The sequence below is a fragment of the Somniosus microcephalus genome, chromosome 1 (assembly GCF_052327205.1).
Source record: "Somniosus microcephalus isolate GS21.2 chromosome 1, FLI_Smic_1.0, whole genome shotgun sequence".
Classification (NCBI taxonomy): domain Eukaryota; kingdom Metazoa; phylum Chordata; class Chondrichthyes; order Squaliformes; family Somniosidae; genus Somniosus; species Somniosus microcephalus.
Window position 1 is genome coordinate 417,330,875 of NC_140987.1, and position 24,432 is coordinate 417,355,306.

The window sequence follows — 24,432 nt, forward strand, 5'->3', positions numbered from 1 at the left end:
CACGTAACATTGCGCTCACAGCACAATGTAAAGATGATGGCAAAAGATTCATCTGAATTATTGGATAATTGCTCACCCTTATAGATGAGTGTCACTGTCTGATCTCATTTCATCTCCCTAATGTCCCATCTAACCTCACAACAGTGCATCACAATCCAGCTTTGCAGCAGCTCTTAATGGCTCCACAGAGGCTTTAACTACCACCGGAAAAGCCCTTTGCTTGCCCTTAATTGCTGTCCTTCCTTTTTTTGTGAATCTAACAAGGTGCTGCTTCATGAAGGAGTAGCTCACTAATTCTATCTTCAGTTTATGACATCCGCTGCAGAGACGGGTCACATCATATGCCTTTAAATCTGCCCAATCAGCATGCATACAGACCAAGGGTTTATGTTCAGCAGTATTCTTCCTGTGCTTGAGTGCCCTGGCCCAATCACAAATCAGAGAGTCCAGCAGCCGTTGGCAGCAACCTTTTGTCATAAGGTTAATATCTTGCCCAAAAGCCCTCGACAAAAAGTTCCCCAGAAACATTCAACTGGATAACAAGGTTCCAGCCAAGCTAACAACGATATGAATGATTACTGTCCTGCACTGACTGCCATACCACGCAACAAAACATGCAACAGAATTTGCACCACCTCTAAATTCTCATATTCCAAATATCAAATGAACATCAGGAAACCATTCCACCACATTTCTGGCAAAGTTATGGCGGAGAAGCTCGAAGGAAATTCTTTGGCATCGACTTCACCTAGGCAAAGTTTACAGAGAATTTACAGTACAAAAACAAGCCGTTCGGCCCTACTGGTCGATGCTGATGTTTATGCTTCACAGAAGTCTCCTCCCACTTCTAACCCCATCAGCGTATCCGTCTATTTTTTTCTCCCTTAAATGCGTCTAAGCTATTCGCCTCAACTACTTCTTGCAGTCGCAAGTTCCACATTCTAATCACTCTCTGGTTAAACAAGTTTCTTCTGAATTCCCTATTGGATTTATTCTCCCACAAGTGGAAACATCTTCTCTACATCTACCCTTTCAAATCCCTTCATAATTTACAAGACCTCGAGGAGATCGCCCTTCAGCCTGCTCTTTTCTAGATAAAAGAGCCCCAGCCTGTTCAGTCTTTCCGGAAAGTTACAACTGCTCAGTTCTGGGGTTTTATCCTCCAAGTTTGACTAGTTTATCAATTATCTCCACCCTTTATATCTTAAATGTCTTGATATCTTTTTTGATCTCTTCTTCTAATGTCATGCCCACCCTTTTAGTCTCCCTGGTAAATACTGTTAACCAAACCTCACTTCAATTTCTATTGCACCTGGGAGGAGGGGCCCCACCCCGAGAGTGATGGATTGGTGGGAGTAAGACCAGGTAGAGCAAGTAAAATAGTTGGGAGTAGGGATCGGTCATGCCACACAAAATAGATCGAAGGCAAAAACAAAACAATCTACTTGGTGATGTAACATAGTTTAGATGGACTAATCAGATCTCAAAATCAGCCATGGTATAAAAAAGGAAAAATCTGCAAAATTAGAGGCTCATTACAATTCATAATGCAATGGCATATTTTTAAATTTTATATATGTGTATTATATTTCTCAAAAAAAAAACACCATCTAGTGAAGGTCTTAAACTCTCATCTGATTTAATAAGATGCTTAATCTTGGAATATCTCATCATTGCTTTCCCCTTTACTCAGATGGTCAACACTTACAATAAAATATTTTTACATTTATTTATCCTGGAGATGCAGCTGATAAAGGTCACATTTGGAAATCTCCCAAAAGAATCCATAGCACTGCAGCACTCAACTAATTACCTCAGTCTGGGGAAAGTGCAGTCAGGGAAAAATCAGTGGAATTTTCTATTGCCACATAACATCCTTGCTAAAATGGTCATTGCCAACACATCAGCCTGCAGAATGAGTCTCCACACCATAGCCTATCCTCATGCAACACCACACATGCACTTTCTATCAAAAAAATCAATAGGCAACAATAAATAGCAGGAAACTTAGGAGATTTTTTCCCCTTCCTCAGTTCAGAAGCACCAAAGCCGATAACCTTACTGCCACTCCAACACAGAATGGGAATCGTGCTTGGTAATGGTCTGTATAGCTTGGTACATACCGTAGTATCGTAGCTATATAAATCATTTTTGACTCAATTTTGTGCACAAAACTTTTCTAATACCTGCAAGGCCTGGGGTGTTAACAATATTCTCAAGTCATTAACAAAGAAATAGACATTACACTACTGTAGTATTTTTTAAATAACTGAAAATTGGCTAACATATCAAAAGTCAAAATTACCAGCTATTTTGGGTAAAATGAACAAACTCATGTCACCTATGCTTTGTTTGGTCTTTGTTCACAAAATGAATTGAATTCAACTTCATTTACTACAACATTGTGTTCCCCATCGTGAACAACAATGAGCTACTTTTGCATTCCGAAATATTAAGTAAAGCTTTCTAAAAAGCACCTGACCATGAAATTCCTAAAAGGAGACCGCATTGCTGTCCTATACATTTAAATTGAAGATCACATTTACTATTTTATATTCCCTTAGAAACAAAAATTGGATACAGTATATAGTTACTTTGGAGCAAATTTTTAACACTATGGCAAAACCTTCTTCTACAAATGTTATTACCCGTATGATGAACGGGTGGGGAAGAAGTCGTGTAGTTTGGTGGTGTCTAGGAATAGTGGAAGGGAGGTTCTGGAATCATGGATTATAACTACTAATGTGTTGGAGAATGGTTGCTGGGATTACTGGGAAGACGATCTGAAGGAGTTGCAACAGTAGACAATAGCAAAATACTGCGGATGCTGGAAATCTGAAATAACAGAAAATGCTGGAAACACTCAGGTCAGGCAGCATCCGTGGAGAGAGAAACAGAGTTAACGCTTCAGGTCTGTGACCCTTTGCAACAGTAGGATTGGGGTTGAACAGTCTGAGAACACCAGGGGTGATATGTCTGGGACAATGACAGGTGATGGGATAAGGTGTCGGACTCTGGGAAAATTGAAGGGGTCCAAAGGTACAGCACTACTTAGAAAGGATATGTCAGTCTCAAATCATTGATGTGGGGAGGGAGAGGAGTTATAGGAAGAGAGACATCGAGAAGAAGGAGAAATGTGATGTGAAATAATGGGGGAGGGGTGAGCTGGGATGGGGTACTATTTTTCCCCCCCCAAGAGACGAGGAGGAGGAAAAATGCTTCATCAATTCTCAAAATTTTAGAACAGGGCTTCCACAGCACTGAACTGGGAAGCCATTTTACTTATTTAAAGCACTTTTACTGTAAAATGCAGCATGCACTTCAAGCAAATTATCAAAGCTCAGCACTGGGGAAACTCCACCCCTACTCCAAGGCAACTCCATAGCTGCATCCCAAGCCATGACCAGCTTTACATTTTTAAGCTTTTACTGTGCTGCTAAACTTGATGGCCACAAGCCAGAATTTTCTTGACTGCAGGGATGCGGTAAAGGCAAAAGAAGGATTTTAGTAGCCTCGGGTAGTCAGCACTATGGAGAATAGCTCCACCAACGTTGGAGATGGAGCTGGGGGGTACTTAGTCAGAGCTGAGCATGACAGTTGTGGCCAAAATAGAGCTTGTGCTGGAAGTTTGAGAAGTGTTATGTTTTCAAGGAGGCCATACTATTTGCAAGATTTTATATATATATATATTCTTTAATGGACTGTCACTTTATAGTCTGTTCTTGTTACTTTGCAAACAAAGTCTGTTAATTTTCTATTATTCTTAAGTGACAGCAATTCTGAATTTAAAGAGCATACATATTATAAATGTACCAAATTTTGGAACTAATCAGAGGTAATATATACCCTTTATAATATGAAATTTTTAGTTTAATTCTGATAAAACCTTTTTATTGCCTCCAATGAACAAAAATGTCCTTCTATTTCTACTCGTTAAGGCTGGCCATAATGTACTTATGACTTGGATTATTCATCAGTTATTCAGTCAGCTGCAATAGTGAAACATGAATCATACCAAAATCAATTTTGCTACAACTTCAAAATATGAAAGAGAAAATATAACACGCGAGCACCAAGTACCCATTACATACACAACTCCTTCATAACATTGTTCATTGAATTCTGAGGTCATCTTCACCCGTGAGATAGGCATTTCACTTGTCCCTTCAAATGTACAGTCTTATCGCTTACGTAGTCACTTTCTTTTTCCATCCAAACAACAAACTTCTGCTTCTTTTATGTCTGCTATTCAAAAAGCAGACAGCAGGATGAGACTCTACAGGGCAAGGCCGTCCTTACTGCTGAGCCCCCTCCTCTACTCCCTCTTCACCCACGGCTGTGTGGCTGTTCATGGTTCCAACACCATCATCAAAGTTTGCGGATGATACCACGGTGGTAGGCCAGATCACCAACAACGATGAGTCAGCCTACAGGGAGGAGGTCCAGCATCTCGTGAAGTGGTGCGCCGATAACAACCTGGCCCTTAACATCAAGAAAACCAAGGAAATCATTGTGGACTTCAGGAAGTCTAAAGGCGGAAGTCACACCCCCATCCACATCCATGGGGCTGTGGTGGAAAGGGTGGACAGCTTTAAGTTCCTCGGAGTCCACATCACGGAAGACCTCTCCTGGTCCCTCAATACCTCCTCTCTGGTGAAGAAGGCCCAGCAGCGCCTATATTTCCTAAGGAGGCTGAAGGGATGTAACCTGTCACCCCTGATCCTCTCTAACTTTTACCGCTGCACAATAGAGAGCATCCTGACGAACTGTATCACAGTATGGTATGGCAGCTGTAGCTCCTATGACCGGAAAGCCCTGCAGCGGGTAGTCAAAACTGCCCAACGCATTACCGGCACCTGGCTACCGACCATAGAGCACATATACCAGAAACGCTGTTTACGGAGGTCACTGACCATCATCAAAGACCCTACCCACCCCAGCCACAGTCTGTTCGCCCCCCTGCCATCTGGGAGACGCTACAGATGCATTTGCACCCGAACGATCAGATTTAGGAACAGCTTCTTTCCCAGGGCTGTCATCCTACTGAACTCCACAAATAAACTCTAAAGCCTGCACATCTGCCAATGCACTTTATTATGGTTATGTTTATGTTAATGTATTACAAGCCAAATGAATGTTGAATGTTTAAATGTCTTAATCTAAATGTACACTCTCGGGAGCCGCAAGCCTACATTTCGTTGTACTGCACTTGTGCACTATGACAATAAAGTTGATTATGATTATGGAGGAATAGTCAGAAAGACCCATGTAATGTAAAAACTGCTGTTACAAACCCCCTCGAGTTTTGATTTTGTAAAATTGAATCTGCCCCAATAAAATTCTATAGAAACTAGTTGATCACCCTCGGTGTTGCTCAGGATGAGTCTGAGAAGGTGGTTGAAGCTTGAGATGTTGCAAGAAACAGGCAAATTGTTTATGATGATTAGGTTACATCTCCCAGGAATCAGAAAAATGCGATTTTTGTGTGCTATGGGCACATTTAAAGCGTAATCACAACATATGTATGGAATTAAAACCCACCACCAAGCTCATGGTCTACAGAGCAGCAGTGATACCCACCCTCCTGTATGCTTCAGAGACATGGACCATGTACAGCAGGCACCTCAAAGCACTGGAGAGGTACCACCAACGCTGCCTCCGCAAGATCCTGCAAATCCATTGGCAGGATAGGCGCACCGTCAGTGTTCTCGCTCAGGCCAACATCCCCAGCATCGAAGCTTTGACCACGCTCGATCAGCTCCGATGGACGGGCCACATCGTCTGCATGCCCGATACGAGACTCCCAAAACAAGCACTCTACTCGGAGCTCTGACACGGCAAGAGGGCCCCAGGTAGGCAGAGGAAAAGCTTCAAGGACACCCTCAAAGCCTCCTTGAAAAAGTGCAACATCCCCACCGACACCTGGGAATCCCTGGCCCAAGACCACACAAAGTGGAGGAGGAGCATCCGGTAAGGCGCAGAACACCTCGAGACTCTTCGCCGGGAGCAAGCGGAAGCCAAGCGCAGGCAGCGCACGTCAACCCAAGCACCCTAGCCTTTGATGCAAGTACAGTGATTGGGTGGAATATGAGGAGCTGGTCATGTGAAGTTATGTTCACATAGCAGTGTATAAATGTCCATTTTTCAAGCTTTGACACTTGTAATGTGGCAAACTGTATTTGAAGCAAAGCCTTGAAAGTTGCATCAATCAGCTAAGTACGATTTCCTTAATTATTTGCATATATGCTTTAAAGCAATTTAGTTGTTTTAGGTTTTTTGTAGTCTGCTTAATTTGCTCTTTCCTAACTAGGTAAATACCATAATTTTTCCCAAGAAATGGAAAGGTCTGTTGGAGGTGGGGTAATTGTTCCCACAGTCATGGTGCCATTTTATAGAAATCTCATTAAATTTCATACATTTGAAAGTTATTTTACTATTTGGTATTTAAATGTTATGAAGAAAGACTACAAATGCTGAAAATAAAAATTGGAAATGAACACCGAGGTGGTCAGCATCTGAAAGAGATAGATCAGCTAACGTTTTGGGTGTAAATTTCATGAAGTTGTTTTTGCTAACGTAACTTCAGATGTGAAGGGAGTACCTGTACAGCATTTTAGTTGTGACAGCATGACATTGATCCCAAGAGCCCAATTTGCTCTGGGTGAATCCAAAGATAACACGCACGCTAGAGGTGATGTAACTGAAAAAAGTAAATGTTCTGCTTTGAAAGTTCAGGGTATGGAAACGGCAGGACAGTGTTTGTTCAAGAAGGTGTGCTTCAAATTTTTAGTTGACCCATGACTTTGTATAAAATATAAGTTGTGGAGTGTTTTCTGCATCGTTCTTTGGAGAATATCTTAAATATTATCCTGTTTCAAGCTTTAAACAATTTAACTCTCGAGCGTTTCTCTGCGTTTTTTAGTTCCATCTCTTCTCTTCTTAGGCAGTCCCTCGGAACCGAGGATGACTTGGGGCAGATTTGAGTGTCCTTACCAAAATTCTGACTTAAAATAAAAAGATCTAAATTTGTGTTTGTTTAAATTGTTTCATTTGGTAGCAGATACTTAGTTTGAGTCAATTCTTATAAATGACATTGTAATAGACTGTCCATGTGGAACTGAGACATAGGCCAGGATTTTGTGTAATCAAAGTTAACTTTAAGACATTTTTCCCAACTGGTCAAACTGAATTGGGCTTGACACTAGCTAAGCAGAGTGGAACAAGTTGAGAAGCTACAAAAGTAGTCTGCCAGTGTATTGGCAAGACTGCTCGTGCTGGAGGCAAACATTTACACAATGGAAATCATGGAGAAAATTAAAAGTGTCATGGGATTGCACAGGAGGTCACAGCCAAAGAAAATTGAGGTGGTGCGACATTCTACGCAGACCCAGTAAGTAAATAAATTTTCCTGGTGCAGTTCTAGCCAGTCAAATGCTGCTGCCCTTCAAGTGGTAGCAATTACGCAAAGTACAAGATCTCTTCCAATCCAGGCTCAAATCAGAAACACCCATTTCTTGCGTTCAAGATCAAAGAGCCCGAGGCAGCCTCAGATTACGGTCTGGAGCCGACTTGGTAACACCACACCATCAAGATGACGGTGACAATAACCCGGACTCAATACGACTTACAGATGGAGTTAACATTGGGTAAGTTTTCAGAGTGCCTTACCTTATTTCAGCACCTACCCTGTACAACTCAAAAACAAGAACACCAATTTCATCTTTGATGATGTTGTTTTAGAAACATAGAAGATAGGAGCAGGAGTAGGCCATTCGGCCCCTCGAGCCTGCTCCGCCATTCAATGCGATCATGGCTGATCATCCAAATTCAGTACCCTGTCCCTGATTTCTCCCCATATCCCTCGATCTCCTTAGCCTTAAGAAATATATCTAACTCCTTCTATATTTAATGAATTGGCCTCAACTGTCTTCTGTGGTAGAGAATTCCACAGATTCATCACTCTCTGGGTGAAGAAATTCCTCCTCATCTCAGTCCTAAATGGCTTACCCCTTATCCTTAGACTGTGACCTCTGGTTCTGGACTCCCCCACCATCAGGAACAGCCTGTCTGTCTAGTCCTGTTTGAATTTTATAAGTTTCAATGAGATCCTCTCTCATTCTTCTAAACTCTAGCGAATATAAGCCTAATCGACCCAATCTCTCCTCATACGTCATTCCTGCCATCCCAGGTGTCAGTCTGGTGAATCTTCACTGCACTCCCTCCATGGCAAGAACATCCTTCCTCAGATAAGACGACCAAAACTGCACACAATACTCAAGATGTGGTCTCACCAAGGCCCTGTACAACTGCAACAAGACATCCTTGCTCCTGCACTCGAATCCTCTCGCTACGAAGGCCAACATACCATTTGCCTTCTTAACCGCCTGCTGCAGCTGCATGCTTACCTTCAGCGACTGGTGCACAAGGATACCCAGGTCTCGTTGCACTTCCCCTTTTCCCAATCTATTGCCGTTCTAATAATCTGCCTTCCTGTTTTTGCCACCAAAGTGGATAACCTCGCATTTATCCACATTATACTGCATCTGCCAGATCACCCAACCTGTCCAAATCATACTGGAGTTTCTCTGCATCCTCCTCACAGCACACACGCCCACCCAGTTTTGCCCGACTTGTCCACGTACACACAGAAATAGAAAATGGCCAACTCTGATAACTTCCTGCAATGTACAGCAAGGCTGTTACAATGTTTCCACTGCAACAATCAACAGTTTCATGTTTCACCTATGGAGCCGACCTGTTTTCACCCTCCTGGAAAAATTAACAAAAGCAATATAGTAAGGTTCTCATCACCTGACAGAATTAACAGCGAGAGTCCTTCCTCCCGCTTACTTGAAAACCAGAACATTGCAAAAGCAAAGCCAAGGTTATTTATCATGTCAACTCTCTCAGCATTCAAATCAACAAGCCAAATTAGTAAGTGGGACTGCATTAGAAACCATCCCCTTGTAGCTGTTGCTGAGAGGAAACAGCTCCGGTGACCAGTTACATTGAAGAATGTCTGCAAAGGATTAGAATGTGTGACAGTATGAATTTTAGAAACAATCAGGGGACTGGACTGAACAGGATTGTAACCAATCAATAATTGGCTAGAATAGACTGAAGTATTTAGAGACCTCATCTGGAACCTACAATTGTCTAATAAACTAAATGTTAAAACACTAAGAAAAATCAAACAGACAACCAATTAAAATAAATAGCATAAAACATAAGTGAGATAATAGCTCCTTCACACCATTATGTATTCATGTTCATCAATATCTAAGTTGCCAGGACACCATATGTACTGGTCTCCAATTGTACAGTGTGCTGTGCCTTGCTCCACTCAGTATGCCATTCATTTTCAATATTAAGAGCGCACAATGGAAGCACCATTTCTCTCCCAACACTAAAAAGATTCCAAACAATGTTTTAAAAATTCTCAGATTGGCCAAAGAACCAGGGGGACACTTTTTAAACTTGGATTTGCAGCAAGCGGTCGGTATACCTGATGCAAAGCCCAAGTGAAGCAGGACTACCTACTGGAGGTGGTCTCACACCTTCTGGATCAGGAGTCAGATGGGGAATGCCAAATTGCACAGCTACTCTCATTAATGCACATTTGATACTGCTTCACATTAACAACAAAAGCTGTATTAAAACCATACAAAGATTTTCATATACTGATTTGAGTTGACGGTTCATGCATTTATAAATTTGGACTAACTACGGTCAAATTGTCCTGTGATTTTTGTCACATGCATGGCCAAAAATTAAACAACAAAATGTACGTGCGAATACACAATTGTGAAATGGAGTCCAGACAAGCAACAATTCCCGTTAGTGATTCCAATACATTTGACAGAATAGAAGTGAAGAGGATTGTGATCTGTAAGCAGTTGCTGTTGCTGCCAAGTTCTAAAATCCAACAGTGGAAACTCAAGTTTTTGACCTCCCACCAGCAACTACTTATTTTTATGGCTTGTTTCTAAAACTTATAATCATTTATTAAACTTTTAATCTTTTATAAAATCTAAAAGATTAAAATCCACCACTGCCCTAAAAATAAATCAGCATCATTATTCAGCTTAATTTATTGTATTGGTGCCAGTGCACAAAACATTTAATTTAATAGCACATTATTCCTGAATGAAAAACATTCTTAGAATCACAGTATCTTACAGCAGAGGAGGTCATCATTTGGTCCATTGTGCTTGTGCCAGCTCTTTGAAAGAGCTATCCAATTCGACCCGCTCCCTTCCTCTTGCCCCAGTGCTGCAATTTCTTCCCCTTGAAGTATTTATCCAATTCCCTTTTGAAAGTTACAATTGAATCTGCTTCCACCACCCTTTCAGGTAGTACATTACACATCAAACAACTCACTGTGTGAAAGACATTCTGATGATATTGCCCCTGGTCCTTGCCAATTATCTTAAATCTGTCATCCGATTATCAGCTCTCCTGCCAGTGGAAACAGTTTCTCCCTAACTACTCTATTAAATCTCCCCATAACCCTTTCTGCTCTAAGGAGAACAATCCCAGCTTCTCTAGTCTTTTCACATAAGTCTGCTACTATCATCCTGTTAACTACATTTCCAAGTTGTGTCATCTACGAACTCTGAAATTTTGCCTCCTCTACCCAAGTGCAGGGTATTCCTTAAGGATATTTTTGAAGTGTTTGTAAGCAAAAAAAAACCTATATTACAGTAACCAATTTGATAGCATCCCACATACTTTATCAAACCAAATGCAGGGATTGCTGAAATGGATGATGATAAAAATGGTGAACAAGCAAGACCCCACTTGTAGTTTTAAATCCATCTCCCTTCTACTTACGCTGCAGTTATATGACAACCTACTGCCATAACCGTAGCTCTGTAGATTAAATTCTTATATGGATCAATTAAATCCCAGTTAAATTCAATGCACTGAGGTGGGCAGCTCTACATCAGTGGGTTATTTTGGCCTGTGAACAGTTCTCACTTGCAAGGGAAGTAATACAACACAGTACTGAATGAGAAAAACTCACTTTTGTGTGCAACATTTCTTTAACACTGGTGATTAATTGACTACAAGCTTGCTTCTGTACAAGGGAAAAGCATGGCTACTTCTTAATCTCAGATGTCAAACACCAGTGCATTTACTGAAAAAGCAGAGCAATCTGAATGAGAGTCCTTCACCAACAGAATGTCCGTTTGCTTCATGTGAACCCATCGCATTCTTGTTTGAACAGAATGCCATCATATCTGCTTCCCTACAGCAAGGCATTGTAAATTAGACAAGTTAATCATGTGGCATTGCTAATGGACAGGAATGGAAGACGACGACTAGGGTGGGAGGAATCGAGCACTAATAAGACATCTATCTGTATAGAATACCTTAAAATTCTTGAGACGTCCAGTTTGTCATGCTTATTTACTGTTGTTGTGCCTTTAAGTCATTTGGGAAAGCTTGTTTCATCACAAATTTTCACCTATGAAGTAACAGCAGGTTACTAGTTATTAATCACTTACAATACTTCCTTCTATTACCATTAATGGGTAACACGAACACCTGCTATTCAGTCCTCTGAGCAGTGATGGCACTGTGACAGGGGCACAACATTTTCTCTTTTCACTCGATGTTGACCTCTTTCCCCAATTAGGTAAGTGGATTTTTAATTCAAACAATTTCTTCCTGATTTTACCTCTCAGCTATTTAATCTAATGAGGTTTGTTTGGTTTTACTTGTCGATCACTTTAGGTCCCCTCCCTATCATACATCTATGCACCTGGCATCAACTCACTCACGCTCAGCAGCCACCCTCCTTTTTTTAAACCAGCCAGTTATTTTTTTTAAACTGTCCCTGACTGCTCTTCCCTTTGGCTTTACCAGCAATTCATATTTTTTTAAATGTCGCCTGTTTTAGAACAGTAATAGTGGATGTGGGATCAGAGACATTGGACAGGAGTGTAAAGGGGAACACAAAACAAGGGAGGAGTTGAGGCAAAAAACAGGGAAGGAACAGATCATTGAAGACATTTGCAGAGGGAGATGTGGAGAAAAATGGAGAAAGAGAAAGACACCAAACGAAAGGGGAACAGAAAGACAGTGGAACAGATGGGGGTGAATAGATATCTATAAAGATGGTGGGGGGGAAGAAATAAATGGATAGAAGTGAGACAGATCAGCATAGAGATAGAAGGGTGGAGATATACAAGGCAGAGAGAGATTGTGGCAAAGTCAAACATCAGAGAAGTAGAAGAGTGTCAAAGTATGGTGGACAGTGAAAAGGGTAGAGATACACACAGAAACAGAAAAACTGAAGCAGGCGAGAAAATCACGTCAAACAATCAAGGGAGAGAGATATCAGCAACAGAAACAGACAGAAAGAACAAGACAGGGAGAAAAAAAATGAAGGTAACAGCAGGGAAAATGACAGACATGTCAGAGACCGAATGAGGCATACACAAAGGTTACTGAGGCAGAAGACTCATTGTTAACAATGCCATGGGAGTTCAATTAGTGCACTATTTCAGGTTTAGTGCACACATGCTGTACAGATTCAGTCACACTTCTGCCATCAACACATTGCATCATACTTTCGCTGTCATATTTTGTTCACTGTCTCAAAGTACAATAGTAGACAACAGCAAATCATAACTGAAGTAGAGAACAGATAAATCAAAAGCAAGGTTAGTGGCGAGAAATCACTCAAAATGCTCTTTGAAAAAAAAGTCATTTTTACCCCATAGAAATGTAAATGTTTAATTTCCAAAATAAAAACATACAAAATTAAATACAGATGCCATTCCTGGAAATATGCCCATCAGAGGGAGCATTGGGAAAGGAAAGAAAAGGTAATTGAGTGGTCAGAAGCTGAGTAGAGAGTGGATCAAGGGACCAGGAGTGAGCCTTATTTAGGCAAGATGAATCTGATGAGGCTAATGGTGGGGAGAGAAGATGGGGAGAAGCTAGAGTGTAAGGAGTCTAAGGAAGAGAGAGAAATATTGAGGACAGATCTAGACTGAGGAAACTACACATAGTTTCAATCTTTGAGACAAGCTCCCATTACTTGGCATTAGAGTTGAAGGAAGAAGAGGCAAAGCAAAGGATGGGGGCGGGGAGGAAACAGTGATAAAATAACTACTGCAAGGGTGGCCAACAGACATCGTGAGCTGCATGTGGCTTTTTGTTGCTGTAATGCAGCTCCTTCTCCTATTGCAGTAATGGACTAAAGTATAGTTTCCGGTTGTCCTCTCAGCCATTGGCTGAACCAGCTCAAATGTGACCAGATGTTGTTGATTTTCAGCTGGACCCATCATGCGTCGTGCAGAGTGATGAGGAGCAGAAAAACACTGCAGAGTCAAGTGTCTTTTGCTGGACGTGCAGGAAAAGATCATCTGCCTGCAGTGGATACCGTGTCAACTGACTCCAGCAATTGCGGTCTATTGGAAGGAGGGAAGAATAGGAAACAGTGGACAAACTGGTGTGCATTCTCAACTTTAAGTTTTGCGAAAACTTGTTACAGTAATGGTGTGCGTGTGGCATTAACAGCCTGATATTTAATTTGAGATTTTCAGGTCAAAGAAAATGCCAAATAAAATTATGAAAAAAAGATACTTCTTTGGAAGAAGAGTATGGACTGCAGTGCAACTTGAAGCAGCAAAACTTTTTTTAAACTGGGGAGTAATTTACATGCAAAAAATAAAAGTAAGCTTCAAAATAAGCAAGTTTTCCTGCAATATGTTGAATGTAAGCCCAAGGGTGTAGCATACAAACTGTTGGCACGGAGCTGAAATCACTCCTAAATGGAGTCCACAGTCCACGCTACTTTAAGGCACTTTTACCTTGATGTAGTGCCATTGACTGCATACGCATCATTCTTGTCCAACTGCCTGTATTCCTGAACATAAATAACCTTACCTCTGTACAACCAACTGCACCAGAGACTCACTTTTGTTGCTGGTCTCCCAAGATCCAAATTTTACTGAGTTATAATACAAAAGATCAAGACTTCTGACTCTTAGTCAGATAACATTTTCTTTTTCTGAGTCTTAGCTTTGAAAGGCTTAGTACTCTTGAACTAAAAGGGGACCAGGGCCCTCAGCTGAAGCATCTTAGTAACATAATATGTCTAGCTGTGCCAATTGAAACACTTCCCCAGATTCTGAAGATTTTGAAACACCTCAAATATACCTGGTGAGCAGGTGGCAAGGTGCTCAATTTGGTTTTTTGACTTCTTGTTTTGCAAACTTGTGATAATTTTTACATCTTAATTTTCGTAGTGCATAAACATGGTGACCCAGAGAATGGATTGCAGAAAGAGCTCTCATCCACCTTTCATATTGATAACACAGACTTGCAGTGAAAGAACTTGCTGCCTACATAAAATAATTTCTGGAGAGAGAAACTCACCAAGTAAAATTATATCCAATGTAATAGTTGAAACTAGGCACAAATTAAGATGTAGTCATAAAGTATCAAACCATGACCTAAATATTCCAAAATAAACTGAACACTTTACACTTGACTTCTTTAATAAATATGTAATGCTTTTCAACTGTATATAACATTTTAATTCATGGTAATTGAAGCCCGGGGAAAATACCACAAAAAGGCACTACACGTTGCTAAAATGGCTCCCATGACTTTAGATGAGCTTTTGCAGTGCATATTCGCCCTTTATCACAATAGTAAGCAAGCACTTTGTGGTGTTAGTTATCATGTAGTGATTTTCAAGCTGACAGAACAAGAAATTAAATGGATGTGATGAAATATTCCATTCATCACTGCCTGTGACTGTGGTTGGTTTCAGGTTCCCCCTTACCATTGTATTGCCTGTGGCTGTGGTTGGTTTCAGGTTTCTCCTCACCATTGTATTGTGTATTGGAATGTATGGAATGTGTTGTGTGTAGGGCTCCGCCCATACCTGGCCTCTATGTAAGCCTCACAGCCAGTACTGCAGACCTCCAGGGAAGATACCTCTCTCCACTGCGTGTTATCTTCTAAGTTAATAAAAGCCTTGTTTTGGTTCGCTAACATCGAGTCTCGGGACTATTGAGGCACATCAATTTTATTAACTTATTTTTCAACACAATGGATCAACTCCTGAAACCCGAACGTTTGGATTCGGATCAGCATGCTCCGGACGCATCAGCACGCTTCGGACACTGGTTTATGTGTATGGAATTCTTCCTGGACAATTCCGCAGCCGTCAAAGACGCTACGGACGCTGCGAGTATGAAACTCGGAATTCTGCGGAATTGGGTAAGCCACCGGGTTTACCCCCTCATCCAAGACGCCGACACGTACCTGGCCGCCTGCGACATCTTAAAGGCGCATTACCAGCAGCCTACGAATGAGGTGTATGCTAGGCATCTGCTCGCCACTCGCGCACAGCGACCTGGGGAATCGGTGGAGGAGTTCCTAGGCACCCTGAAAATGCTTGGCAAAGACTGCAAGTGCCGAGATGTAAAAGCCGCAGTGTACACCGACGAGCTTGTTCGCGATGCCTTTATCACAGGCCTCAGCTCCACTTACATCCGGCAAAGACTGCTGGAAAAAACGGGATTGGACCTGAAACAGGCTGCGGACACCGCGCGATCCCTGGATGTGGCCCAGAGAAACTCGGACGCCTACTCTTCAGCCCGCGCCGTCCACGCCGCCACGTGTGCACCAAGGGCGCCGCCATCTTGGAAGGCATCTTCCCCGCCCGGCAGCCCGACACCGTCGGGGCCCCGCTCTCCCCCCAGAAGCCCTACGACAGCCGCGACGCGTCGGGGACCCAACTGCTACTTCTGCGGGCAGCCAAAGCACACCAGAAACCTGTGCCCGGCGAAAGGCACCACCTGCTTGAAGTACGGTAAGAAGGGGCACTTTGGGAAGGTGTGCAGAGGGAACCCCGCTGGAAAACCAAAACCCGCCACCGCCGCATGTGCGCCGTGGGAGCGGCCATCTTGGACGCCATCTTGCCCGACCTCGTGGGGTCCGCCATCTTGTGAGCAGACAGCGCGGACGCCATCTTGTCTCGATCAGGGCCCTACAGTGGCATCGGTCACAGTGGACCAGACCAGGCCCCACCCGCTATCCAAATCAATGGTGGACATCGAGGTAAACGGGTGCGGGGTTAAATGTTTAATTGACAGTGGAAGCACGGAGAGTTTTATCCACCCCGAACTGGCACGACAACTCTCCCTAAAGGTGGTCCCTACTCGGGGTACCATCTCTATGGCTGATAAAACCCAGACATCGATCATTCTGGGTTACTGCACGGTACAATTGTCCGTTAACGGGACTGTATACGATAATTTTAAAGTATTAATCATGAAGAATCTATGCGCGAGCATGATCTTGGGCCTGGATTTCCAGTGCAACCACCAAAGCATCACGCTCAAGTACGGTGGGTCCCAGCCGCCCCTCACAGTGTGCGGCCTGGCTACCCTGAAGGTAAAGCCGCCTTCGCTATTTGCGAACCTTACCCCTAACTGCCGGCCAATAGCGACCAAAAGCAGGAGGTACAGCTGGGAGGACAGGCGGTTTATCGCAACCGAGGTAGACAGGCTCCTGAAAGAGCGCATTATTGAATGCAGCAATAGCCCGTGGCGCGCCCAAGTGGTGGTGGTAAGGGGTAGCGAGAAGAAACGGATGGTGATCGACTATAGCCAAACGATCAACAGGTACACCCAACTAGACGCCTACCCGCTACCCCGCATATCAGAAATGGTGAACCAAATCGCCCAATACCGGGTGTTCTCCACCATCGACCTCAAGTCAGCGTACCACCAGCTCCCTATCAGACCAGAGGACCGCCCGTACACCGCCTTCGAGGCGAACGGACGCCTCTACCAATTCCTCAGAGTCCCCTTTGGGGTGACGAATGGGGTCTCGGTCTTCCAGAGGGAGATGGATCGCATGGTCGATGACCACCACTTGCAGGCAACCTTCCCCTACCTCGACAACGTCACCATCTGCGGTCACAACCAGCAGGATCACGACTCGAACCTCGAGAGGTTCCTGAAAACCGCACAAAAACTCAACCTCACCTACAACGAGGACAAGTGCGTTTTCAACACCACGCGCCTCTGCATACTAGGCAGCGTGGTGGAGAATGGGGAAATCGGACCAGACCCCGACCGATTGCGCCCCCTACGGGAGCTGCCCCTGCCCAACACTCCCAAAGCCCTGAAAAGGTGCCTGGGGTTATTTTCTTATTATTCCCAATGGGTCCCCAACTACTCCGACAAAGCCCGCCCCCTCTTGAAAGCATCCTCTTTTCCGCTCTCTGCTGAGGCCCACGCCGCCTTCAAAAGCATTAAGCAGGATATTGAGCGGGCCACGCTACAGGCAGTGGACGAGAACACTCCATTTCAAGTGGAAAGTGATGCGTCTGACTTTGCCTTGGCGGCCACCCTCAACCAGGCGGGGCGGCCCGTAGCTTTCTTCTCGAGGACCCTCCAAGGGCCCGAGATCAGACACTCCTCCGTGGAAAAGGAGGCCCAAGCCATCGTGGAGGCAGTGCGCCACTGGCGCCACTACCTAGCCGGCAAACGCTTCACCCTACTTACCGACCAGCGGTCGGTAGCGTTTATGTTCAATAATAAACAGAGGGGGAAGATCAAAAATGATAAGATTCTTAGGTGGCGGATCGAGCTCTCCACCTTCGAGTATGACATCATTTACCGGCCAGGGGCCCTTAACGAATCCCCAGATGCCCTCTCACGAGGGATGTGTGCCAGCGCCACCGGGGATCGGCTACAGACCCTCCACAACGACCTCTGCCACCCAGGGGTCACGCGGCTGTTCCACTTCATAAAGTCCCGCAACTTACCCTACTCGATTGAGGAAGTTCGGTCTCTGACCAGGAACTGCCGCACTTGCGCTGAGTGCAAGCCTCGGTTCTACCACCCTGATAGAGCCCACTTAATCAAAGCTACACGGCCCTTTGAGCGGCTCAGCTTAGATTTCAAGGGCCCCCTCCCGTCCGTCGACCGCAATGTTTACTTCCTGAACATTGTGGACGAATACTCCCGGTTCCCATTCGCCTTCCCCTGCCCAGACATGACCAGCGCCACGGTCATTAAATGCCTCAACAGCCTGTTCTGCCTGTTCGGTATGCCGAGCTACATCCACACGGATAGGGGGGCGTCCTTCATGAGTGAAGAGCTACGCCAGTACATGCTGTCCAGGGGTATCGCCACGAGCCGTACCACCAGCTACAACCCCCGGGGTAACGGTCAAGTGGAGCGAGAGAACGGGACAGTATGGAAAGCAGTCACTCTAGCTCTAAGGACCAAGGGCCTCCCTATCTCCCGCTGGCAGGAAGTCCTCTCAGATGTGCTCCATTCGATACGGTCGCTATTGTGTACTGCCACTAATGCCACGCCTCATGAACGAATGTTTAGCTTCCCCCGGAAATCCACCTCAGGCGTATCCATGCCGTCATGGCTCTCCACCCCGGGTCCGGTATTCGTGCGAAGGCATGTGAGGGGCCATAAGACGGACCCTCTCGTGGAGCCAGTGCACCTACTCCACGCCAACCCCCAATACGCGTATGTCCGGCACGCCGACGGAAGGGAGGACACCGTGTCAATAAAAGACGTCGCCCCAGCCGGTAACGACAACAACCACGGCAATAGCAGCAACAACGACCACAGCAACTCTTACCCACCCACTACTCTTTCATCACCCCCGGAAGAACATCGACCAACGGCACCCCCACCAACTACCCCTTCAACAACCCTGGCGGCACCCCCGGCAGAGACCCAGGAGGCCACCGGGGACACCCAGCCGACACCACAACAGCCACGTCGGTCGCAGAGGACTACCAAACCCCCGAACAGACTAAATCTATAGAAGGGGTGAATGTGATGAAATATTCCATTCATCACTGCCTGTGACTGTGGTTGGTTTCAGGTTCCCCCTTACCATTGTATTGCCTGTGGCTGTGGTTGGTTTCAGGTTTCTCCTCACCATTGTATTGTGTATTGGAATGTATGGAATGTGTTGTGTGTAGGGCTCCGCCCATACCTGGCCTCTATGTAAGCCAGCTCAGTCTGGCCTCACAGCCAGTACTGCAGACCTCCAGGGAAGATACCTCTCTCCACTGCGTGTTATCTTCTAAGTTAATAAAAGCCTTGTTTTGGTTCGCTAACACCGAGTCTCGGGATTATTGAGGCACATCAATGGAAAAGTGTTCTTATGTATCGTCCAAAATTGTACAGTTAATTTAGTATTTTTACTTATATATTTAGCACTTGTAGATTTCAACAGCATTTGCAGTTACTCTGATATCCTCTGACCCTGGCCATTAGTACAAAATTAAAAATGAAACGGAAAATTAACAATGTACAGTAGTTATGTAACTCACGGTGGATTGGTAGAGAGGCTGATGAATGATAAATCCAATATGCGGTAAGAAACAAGATTTCTATAATCTCAGGAGCAGTACATCACTCTTTCATACAATTACTTTCAACTGTCACCAAATTGGTAAAATAACCATGCGTCACACCATGGCTGTAAACTTCTTACAACAACTTTCATAACAAGGGCAAACTACAGCATTTGCTTTGAAGTACTTACTACACCATTTTCACAAATGTTAACTAGCAAATGGTGGTAAGCCTAAAAACAATCTGAACCTTTGACTCAACTTTTGAAAATCAAATATCCTACGCTTTACTTATATATTTACCAATGTTGCAGTGTTATCTCATGGGAATATTTCAGCAATCTACAATTAATAACAATTTTGTCTCAAATGTAGTTCCTTTAAAAGGATATACGTTTATAGCTTTGTGTCATTGCCACTCGTTTAAATAGTTAGCACGTTATTCCAATTAATCTGTTTATCCCAGACTTATGAGCAATCCATCAGCAATAAAAGCCTGTGTTGCTATAGCTGGAAGATGCTTACTTTTCAAGCAACATATATACCTGCCAAAACAATTTGCAACAAGACTGGCATATTCATTTGTCTTCTTGCTTAAGGGCTTTTAAGTTGTGTTAATAGTTTCTAGAATTTTAAAAGCTATCCAACAATTGTTGTCAAAGAATACAATTAGGGTCCAGCATGCAAAGTTCTCCTCCAAAGAAGAGGGTCCCACAGGGTCTGTCAGCAACTTCCATCGTGTCATATTAATCTCTTAGGTGATCCATCTGGCAACAGATGGTCCAGCACGGTTAAGTGTTTGTGATGCAGAATCTGCTTGCTCAGGCCTGTATTGATGTTGCTAATGGGAGTAAGCTCCTGGTCAACTGAGATATGAGGGACTAAACAGTATGTACTATATGTGTATGAAATGCCCTAGTACATAAGAATGCTGAAATGGAATTAAATCTTTCTTTTTTTAAACAGCTTCCTTGTTAAACCACTTGTCCCACTGTTTTCAGGACTGGTGTCAACATTTATGTCTGGAGCAAAGAATGGAAAGTAACTCAAGAACAACACCATTCTCTTTTATTTAACAAATAGACTAAAAGATTTTGGTCAGTGCTCATCTGACTACTGTTGAATCATCTGATGATGGCACAAATGCCAAAGTATTCTTTAATGGAATGAAATATTACAAGAAAGAAGTTGCATTTATATCATGTCTTTCACAACATCAGGATATCTCAAAGCACTTTGCAGCAAATGAAGCACTTGTAAATTGTAGGCACTGTTGTAGTGAAAAGTGGCAACCAAATTGTGCACAGCAAGATCCTGAAAAAAAATCAATGAGATAAATGACTGGATAACTTGTTTTAGTGATGTTGTCTGAGGGAATAAATGTTGGTCAGAAAATCAGGAAAAGTCCCCATCTCTTAAAATAGTGCCATAGGATCTTTTACAGACAGGGCTCCGGTTTAATGTTTCATTCGAAAGATGGAGGAAGGCTGGGCACGTGTCATCTACCCACCCTTACCTTGACTATTATGAAAAAAGTTATTTACATAAATCACCCAATGCACAGGGCTCCTACTAACTTATCGGACATGTTCTACATAAATCTTTTTGAATGAACACAAGCACCGCCACTCACCAAAGTTCCATGTGAAGGCTGAAGACCAAATCTCTGACACCTCCTCCTACCTCCCCCTGGACCATGACCCTACCACCAAACCTCCAAGCCATTGTTTCCAAGACTGTCACTGACCTCATCTCCTCTGGAGATCTTCCCTCCATAGCTATCAACCTCATAGTCCCCCAATCCCGCACAGCCCGCTTCTACCTCCTTCCCAAGATCCACAAACAGGGCTGCCCTGGTAGACCCATCGTTTCAGCCTGTTCTTGCCTCACGGAACTGATTTCTTCCTAGCTCGACTCTATTTTCTCTCCCCATGTCCAGTCTCTTCCCACCTACATTCGCGACTCTTCTGACACCCTCCGCCACTTTAAGAGTTCCCAATTCCCAACCATCTCGTTTTTACTATGGCTGTCCAAACCCTCTACACCTCCATCCCGCACCAGGACGGCCTGAGGGCGCTCCGCTTCTTCTTTGAACAGAGGCCCAACCAGTCCCCATCCACCACCACCCTCCTCCGCCTGGCTGAACTTGTTCTCACTTTGAACAACTTTTCCTTTGACTCCACTCACTTCCTCCAAAGTAAAGGTGTTGCTGTGGGAACCTGCATGGGCCCTAGCTCTGCCTGCCTTTTTGTGGGATATGTGGAACATTCTTTGTTCCAGTCCTACTCAGGTCCCCTCCCTCACCTCTTTTTCCAGCACACTGATGACTGTCTTGATGCCGTTTCCTGCTCTCGCCCTGAACTAGAAAATTTCATTCACTTGGCTTCCAATTTCCACCCTTCCCTCATAGAAACATAGAAGATAGGAGCAGGAGTAGGCCATTCGGCCCTTCGAGCCTGCTCCGCCATTCAATGAGATCATGACTGATCATCCAAATTCAGTACCCTGTCCCTGCCTTCTCCCCATATCCCTTTAGCCTTAAGAAATATATCCAACTCTTTCTTGAATATATTTAATGAACTGGCCTCCACCGCGCTCTGTGGCAGAGAATTCCACAGGTTCACCACTCTCTGGGTGAAGAAGTTCCTCCTCATTTCAGTCCTAAATGGCTTACCCCTTATCCTTAGACTATGACCCCTGGTTCTGGACTCCCCGGCCATCAGAAACATCCTTCCTGCATCTAGTCTGCCCAGGCCTGACAGAATTTTATAGGTTTCGATGAGATCCCCTGTCGGTGTAGGGACCGGGTGCGAGGGTTTGGATGATCAGCCATGATCTCGTTGAATGGCGGAGCAGGCTCGAAGGGCCGAATGGCCTACTCCTGCTCCTATCTTCTATGTCTATGTTTCTATGTTTCAATCTTCTAAACTCCAGTGAGTATAAGCCCAATCGACACAATCTCTCCTCATACATCATTCCTGCCATCCCAGGTATCAGCCTGGTGAATCTTCGCTGCACTCCTTCCATGGCAAGAACGTCCTTCCTCAGGTGAGAATACCAAGGTCAAGGAAATAGAAACAAGAAACTGTGAAGGCAGCAAGAAGTAAAATAAAAAGGCTAAACTGATCTTTGGCTGCTAATATGGCTGGCGCCCACAATGTCACACCTTGCTGATAGGACCAATGTAAGGCAGCGTGCAGAAGTTATACAGACAATAGGCGATCAGAAAACGCATTACCATGATTACAAACGCATTACCATAATGTTTTAGGTGATCATGAACACATTACCAGGATGTTTACTTAGCTGTAACCCATTCAGTTAAATGTGACTTCTTTATTTCAAACTGCCAGGCCAGGAAATCAAATTAAATGTATACGTGCACAGCTCAGGATTGGTGCAGGAATATACGAGGTGTTAATGTCTTCTCAAATGCAAGTATAATAATGTAGCACACTATGACAAATTGCTTGCTCTGTTGGGTTCGTCAGACTCTTGCAGGAGTCGGTGCCGACATTTCAGAGTAAGACTCCGTGGAAAATAAATCGTTTGAATTCTCCAGTTGCATTCGACTCAGTGATTACTGAACCAGACTGAGGATAAAAGAATCCGTTCTATCACAGGTAAGGCGACCAAAACTGCACACAATACTCAAGGTGCGGTCTCATCAAGGCCCTGTACAACTGTAGCAAGACATCCTTGTTCCTGTACTCGAACCCTCTTGCTACGAAGGTCAACATACCATTTGCCTTCTTAACCGCCTGCTGCACCTGCATGCTTACCTTCAGCGACTGGTGCACAACACCACCCAGGTCTCTTTGCACTTCCCCTTCTCCCAATCTATTGCCATTCAAATAATAATCTGCCTTCCTGTTTTTGCCACCAAAGTGGATAACCTCACATTTATCCACATTATAGTGCATTTGCCATGTTTCTGCCCAATCACCCAACCTGTCCAAATCGTACTGGAGTTCCACTCGGAGCAGGGAGGAGCAGCGAGGAGGAGCCCGGCTTAAAAACCGGCGACCAGCGAGGCCCGAGACCACTCGGAGCAGCCCGACTTAAAAACCGGCGACCAGCGAGGCCCGAGACCACTCGGAGCAGCGAGGAGGAGCCCGGCTTAAAAACCGGCAACCAGCGAGGCCCGAGACCACTCGGAGCAGCGAGGAGGAGCCCAGCGAGGCTTACCAACTCAGCAGCGGGGAAAGAGGTAAAAAGTAATCAGAGTGTGACGTCACCAGGGAGCAGGTAAGTGATTGGTTGGTGAGTATTTCTCTTTTTTAAACTTTAACTCTGTAGTTTATAGTTACTAGGGTCTTGTCTGGTATAGCAGGGACTGTTGGTAGACTATACAAGTGCCTTAGAGATATCTTTAATTGGTGATAGTAAATTCATTTAAATTAATTAAAGGGAAGGTCATGCCAGGAGAGCCCAGCCCCGTGATATGCTCCTCTTGCTCTATGTGGGAATTCAGGGACACTGCCGGTGCCCCTGATGACCACGTGTGCCAGAGATGCATCCATCTGCAGCTACTAGCAGACCGCATTGAGGCGCTGGAGCTGCGGGTGGATGGGTTGTTGAGCATTCACGATGCTGAGAGGGTCGTGGATAACACGTTTAGTGAGTTGGTCACACCGCAGGGTAGGGCTGCACAGGAAGATAGGAAATGGGTGACCACCAGGCGGAGCAATAGAAGCAGGCAGGTAGTGCAGGAGACCCCTGTGACCATTCCCCTCTCAAACAAGTATACCGCTTTGGATACTGTTGAGGGGGATGACTCACCAGGGGAAGGCAGCAGCAGCCAACTTCCTGGCACTGGGGGTGCTCCTGCTGCCCAGGAAGGGAGGAAAAAGAGTGGGAGAGCAATAGTGGTAGGGGATTCTATAGTAAGGGGAACAGATAGGCGTTTCTGTGGCCATAGACGTGAATCCAGGATGGTTTGTTGCCTCCCTGGTGCCAGGGTCAAGAATGGCACTGAGCGGCTGCAGGGCATTCTGGAGGGGGAGGGTGAACAGCCAGAGGTCGTGGCCCACATTGGTACCAACGACATAGGTAAAAAGAGG

The 24,432-nt window shown here is 44.5% G+C and overlaps 1 protein-coding gene across 6 annotated transcripts in view; it reads right to left on the reverse strand.

Annotated features, from left to right (window-relative positions):
* stag2b (STAG2 cohesin complex component b) overlaps positions 1 to 24,432 on the reverse strand; it is a 186,465-nt gene that overhangs the window by 132,441 nt on the left and 29,592 nt on the right. For 2 of the 6 annotated variants that reach the window (XM_085999385.1, XM_085999353.1), the window contains exon 2: positions 11,376 to 11,470. The exons of the other annotated variants lie outside the window; for them this stretch is intronic. The gene's annotated coding sequence lies outside the window, so the exon portion shown is untranslated. The remainder of the gene's footprint in view (positions 1 to 11,375; positions 11,471 to 24,432) is intronic. 6 annotated transcript variants of the gene reach the window in all.